The sequence below is a fragment of the Tiliqua scincoides genome, chromosome 1 (assembly GCF_035046505.1).
Source record: "Tiliqua scincoides isolate rTilSci1 chromosome 1, rTilSci1.hap2, whole genome shotgun sequence".
Lineage (NCBI taxonomy): Eukaryota > Metazoa > Chordata > Lepidosauria > Squamata > Scincidae > Tiliqua > Tiliqua scincoides.
In genome coordinates, this window is record NC_089821.1 from 8,451,971 (window position 1) to 8,457,970 (window position 6,000).

Here is a 6,000-nt window from a genome sequence, read left to right on the forward strand (position 1 = left end):
ACGTGTGCATGTCTGTGTGAGAAAGGCAGGGAGAGAGCACTAAAAGGGGGGGGGGGAACGGCTCTGTTTGTTGCAGCTACTTAAAGGCTTATGCCATGAAACGTTTGTTAATCTTTGCCTGATCCAGCGGGGCTGTTCTTATGTTCTTAATTTCTGGTGGATCCACATTCATTTCAATATTTCATTTTTAATATATTAGACTTGATGCTACCATGGTATGTGACTGCATTTGGGGAAATGTGACAGCTCTGTACTTTGAACAGGCTACTCTTTATATGCTCTTACCAATGACAGTAAATGGGGCTTACTCTTAGGTAAGTGTGGGTAGGATTGCAGCCTAGGATTGTTAAAAAATTTCCTGCTTAATGATGTCACTTCCGGTCATGACATCACATCCGGTGGGTCCTGACAGATTCCCATTCTAAAAAGTGGGTCCCTGTGCGAAGTGTGTGAGAACCACTGATCTAGAGAAAACATTTTAAAACTTACTATATAGATACAGTTAACATAGGGGGGGAGTGGAAGTTTAAGAACCAGGTACAGCGGTTTTTGTGATGTCACTTCCAGGTGACTCTTCCGGGTTCTGCAGCTTTGTTCCTAGGGTCTGTGGTAATGAATTGTCTGACCCTCCCAGATTTCCCATATGGTATAGCAGAGGTTCTCAAACTCCCTCCACCACCATGACCCACCTGTTCTGCAGCAGAAGGCACCACAACCCACCTCCTTCGCTGCTGCTGGGACTCTGGAAGCAACCAAAAATCACTTCCACAAACCTAGAAGTAAACCGAAAGTGACTTTCGGACTTCTTCTGGAGGCTTGTGGAGGCTCGACGTGGTTTCCAGTTGTGTCTGGAGGGCTCCAATTTGGAGCCAACCAGATGCAAGGGTAGATGGGTGGGCCCACCAGACATTGGGTTGAGACCCACCAAGTGAGCCATGTCCCATAGTTTGAGAAACCCTGTAGTATAGTGTTCCGAGGTCAGAAAAGGCCTGTGGCCACGGGTCTTCTCCAGCCTCAGAATTCCTCCCGAATATGACTGGAAGTTGCAGGTTGCAAACCAGACGTTGCTTCCTGTTGCATCCAGGAGGCTCTCTGAGCTGCGGGTTTGGCATCCATGGTTGCTCAGATTCACGGATGTTGAGCCCATGGATAAGGAGGGCCCACTGAACAGTGCTTTCCTAATGCAGAATTTGATTTATGTACTTTGGTTTCATATCCTGCTTTGGGAGCAAACCAGAGTTAAAACTAACCACAGTTCCCCATGTTGTGACATCACAAGGAGCTATGATTAGTCAAAATGTGAAAGCTCTCACTTCTTCTTTGGAGTCTTCTGGAATGCAAGAGCTTATGGGTCTCTAAGGGCCCAGTCCTATCCAACTTTCCAGCACTGATGCATCCACGCCAATGGGGCATGCGCTGCATCCTGCAGTGGGGGGGGGGCAGTCATGGAGGCCTCCTTGAGGTAAGGGAACGTTTGTTCCTTTAGCTTGGGGCTGCATTGTGACTGCATAAGTGCAGACATTTGGACAGGATTGGGCCACCAGGTTCATTTTGTGACACTTCTCTAAACCCACCTATGGCCCTCTGGCGGTTTTGTTTTGCGAGAATGCCTTATCACTTGCCTATTCAGAACACAGACAGATAGAAGGAATTAATCTGTTAATAAACAGAATAATTATTAGATATCAGAACTGTCTGGAACATTCCCAAGGGGAGTTTGAGAGTACATTGTACAGCTGATCTACAGCTTCAGTCCTTCTTGTGAGCTCTACAGTGATAGATATCCACAAAGACAGTTATTTTATTTATGGAACCAGAGGGCCTCAGGTGCTACCAGAAGGGAATTTTTTATTCATGATAAGCAAAAGAAAGTTGATGACATACATATTCAAACCAACTGCTTTGACATGTCTGTATTCATGAATACAAGAAAGGGGGTATGAAATATTTGTCTCCCGGGAATGCTTCTGGGCATTTGCACTGGGATATAGATACCCAAATACAAAATGCACATGCCACCCATCTAGGATGAAGGACGAATGAATTTGTGCTGCATTCCACCTTCAAATACATCACATGCAAGTAGCCAGTGGCTTGAGATCAAGGCTTGGCTTGCATATATTTTAAAGAGCAACACACACACTCACAAATACACAGACACACCTGTTGCTTTTGAATCAGCCTGCAGTGGATCTAGGGACTCTTCAGCCAGAAGCTTTCTCCAGCCTGGCACAGTTGAAGTTCCATCAACACATTTCTCACTTGTTGAAAGCAACCAGGAGGCAGACCATTCTCTTTGCTGTCTCATTCCTTCCTCGTGCAGTCCCTTTAAACTTGAGTTGGGTGAGGAAGCCAGGGGCTGATCCTGGGCAAGGAAAAAGCTAAGCAAACAGTGGCAAGCCATTTCATGTCTTCTTTGCATGGCCCTGTTAAACTACAGGGGACTGCAAAAGAAAGAAGCAATGTGAAGAGCTAGGGAAGCTTCCCACTGCTGTCCACACAAAGAAAGGCTACAGCATTTTGGGCTCTTCAGTCTAGAAAAAAGGCGCCTGAGGGGGGACATGATTAAGACATACAAAATTATGCAGGGGATGGATTGAGTGAATAGAGAGTTGCTCTTTTCCCTCTCACATAACACCAGAACCAGGGGACTTCCACGAAAGTTGAGTGTTGGGAGAGTTAGGACAGACAAAAGAAAATATTTCTATATTCAGCATGTAGTTAGTCTGTGGAACTCCTTGCCACAGGATGTGATGGCATCTCATCTAGATGCCTTTAAGAGGGGATTGGACAAACTTTTGGAGGAAAAATCCATCACAGGTTATGTGCAGCCTCCTAAGTGGGTTACCTCAGAATGCCAGATGCAAGGGAGTGGCACCAGGATGTAGGGGCCTTCCCCTGGAGGGGCCTGGAACAGGCTTGTTCCTCCCCAGGGAGGCCTCAGATTGGCTGGAGGGAGAGGGGGTTCCAGCACCCTTGTCCTCCTCCCTAGCAGAGCTGCCAGACCTGGCCTAGGAGCAGGAGCTGTTGACCTCACAGCTCCCTGCTTCACACTGACTGCCTCTCATCCCTGGCCTCCCTGTTTTATGGAGCAAGCCTGCCCCCTTTGGCCCTCCCCTTCCTCCAGGTGGGGCAGAAAAGGCCTTTCCTGTTCCTGGCTTGTTTCCTTCTGTGTTCCTTGTTTGCCCTGCCAGCCCCCTCTGGCTGGTTGGGGTGAGCCAACCCGCTTTGCCCCCTTTGGGGGCAGTGAAGCCTCCCCACCCTGGGCAGGGGGTGCCTGCTCCCAGGTAAGTTGGGGGTCAGGGCATCTGGGAGGAGCCCTGACACAGGATGCAGGTCTCTTGCTGTCTTGGGTGCTCCCTGTGGGGCCACTGTGAGATACAGGAAGCTGGACTAGATGAGTCTATAGCCTGATCCTGCGGGACTATATGTTCTTATGTTCTTATATGGTTTTTTCCATACATCTATTCATGGTGCCTGCAGTAAGTCAAACCCACAGATGCTGGATTCACGGATACCAGGGATGTACTGCAAATAAGAAAATGCTGGAGAAGTTGGGAACTTCCAGGATCACCTGCACTTCCTGTTTCCTCAAGAGGATCGTTCAGGAAGGAGCTAGGTAAGTAGTTCTGGTTTTCCTTTTTTTTCTCAGTGGGGGTGTGATAGCCTCAAGTGTCTGCTTCTGTTTGGGCATCCCTGAGCATAATGCATGTGAAGTCACCTGCACACTCAGAAATAGCATTCATCAATGCGTTAGGTCCCTGGGAGAGTTTGCCTAAGTGGAATAGGACTTTTGGTTGCAGGGAAGGGGCATGTTTTCCACTCAATCCCCACTCCATTGGCAGCCCCCCAAACCATACATCATGCTATTTTTAAGGGACTGCCCAAAATCAGAGACAAATTCAGAACACCAGAAAGCCCTATTCTACAAATGAAACACCACCTGTACCAATATCTCAGAAGTTGACCCTGTAAAAAGGTGCCAACCTTGCCCCCTTTCTTCAGCATGCATATACTATAGTCCAGTGTTTCTCAAACTGTGGGTCGGGACCCACTAGGTTGGTTGCAAGCCAAATTCAGGTAAGCCCCCATACATTTCGTTGCTAACATATTAAACTTGATGCTACCATGGTATGTGACTGCATTTGGGGAAATGTGACAGCTCTGTACTTTGAACAGGCCACTCCGTATATACTTTTACCAATGATAGTAAATGGGACTTACTCTTAGGTACGTGTGGGTAGGATTGCAACCTAGGATTGTTTAAATTTTCCCTGCTTGATGATGTCACTTCCGGTCATGACATCACTTCTGGTGGGTTCTGACAGATTCTGATTCTAAAAAGTGGGTCCCAGTGCTAAAAGTTTAATACAGTCCACTTAGAAACTATGACACGGACAGCTAGTAAACAGATTATTTCCCAGCTGATATGTGTGCTGGTAAGAACTTTTCAGGCAGTATCAACTTAGAGATCATAGCAATATGTTTATATAAAGGAATGGAATGACATTATTTCAGGGAATTACATTCAAATTCGTCTTGTCTTCAGATCATGGGCACCCCATTTCTGACGTTCCGAGCACACTGCCTTCCCACGTTGACACCTTCCAGCAGGGAGTCGCTGATATCCTCAATTCCGATCAGGGAAATCATCGGCGATACAAATCCATAAAGGGCAGCTATCGCCACACTGAAGGGCCAAGCGAAAAGGACCAGAACCCCAAGCCAGATTAAACTCCACATGAGGCAGAAACAGTCCATTTGTGATTCTTCCCTGACACAGTAGAGAAACAAAAAGATTTCCATTAGAAGCCAATTGAATTATATTTCTATAGGCATGGCTCACCCATGAAGCCAACTGAAGTAGGTGGGGGGGAGTATACCCACACCTGTTTACTCTTCCACACTGGTCCCCCTCCTTTCAGTCCCTGGATTTGCAAAGGAAGATGGGAACAGCACGTAATTAATATGTGGAACTCCTTGCCACAAGATATGATGATGGAGTCTGGCCTAGATACCTTTAAAAGGGGATTGGACAGAGGAAAGGTCTGTCCCAGGTTACAAACCATGATGGGTACATGCTACCTCCTAGTATTAGAAGTAGGCCACCTCAGAAGGCCAGATGCAAGAGACTGGCAACAGGATGCAGGTATCTTGTTGTCTTGTATGCTCCCTGCAGCATCTGATGGGCAACTGTGAGATACAGGAAGCTGGACTAGTTGGGCCTTTGGCCTGATCCAGTGGGGTTCTACTTACATTCTTATGTGCTTACAAAAAATAAAATGCTTCAACAGCAGCTCACAGGTAAAATGGTGGAACCGGTGGATCTGCTGAGTGAGTGAGTTGGAGAAGCCTTCCCTCTCCCTATGTTTAATAGGGTTCTTCTTATTAAAAGTAGACAGAGGTTGCCTCACGAACCTTATAGAATTCTTTGAAAAGGTCAACAGGCATGTGGATGCGGGAGAACCCGTGGACATTATATATCTGGACTTTCAAAAGGCGTTTGACACGGTCCCTCACCAAAGGCTACTGAAAAAACTCCACAGTCAGACAGGTCCTCTCGTGGATTGAGAACTGGTTGGAGGCCAGGAAGCAGAGAGTGGGTGTCAATGGGCAATTTTCACAATGGAGAGAGGTGAAAAGTGGTGTGCCCCAAGGATCTGTCCTGGGACCGGTGCTTTTCAACCTCTTCATAAATGACCTGGAGACAGGGTTGAGCAGTGAAGTGGCTAAGTTTGCAGACGACACCAAACTTTTCCGAGTGGTAAAGACCAGAAGTGATTGTGAGGAGCTCCAGAAGGATCTCTCCAGACTGGCAGAATGGGCAGCAAAATGGCAGATGCGCTTCAATGTCAGTAAGTGTAAAGTCATGCACATTGGGGCAAAAAATCAAAACTTTAGATATAGGCTGATGGGTTCTGAGCTGTCTGTGACAGATCAGGAGAGAGATCTTGGGGTGGTGGTGGACAGGTCGATGAAAGTGTCGACCCAATGTGCGGC

At 47.1% G+C, this 6,000-nt stretch overlaps 1 long non-coding RNA gene across 1 annotated transcript; it reads left to right on the forward strand.

The window, feature by feature from the left end:
• Positions 1-3,492: 3,492 nt before the first annotated feature.
• LOC136663029 (uncharacterized) lies at positions 3,493-4,753 on the forward strand. The gene is made up of 2 exons (XR_010795004.1): positions 3,493-3,619; positions 4,550-4,753. It is a non-coding gene; the product is annotated as an uncharacterized lncRNA (long non-coding RNA).
• The last annotated feature ends 1,247 nt before the right edge of the window (positions 4,754-6,000 follow it).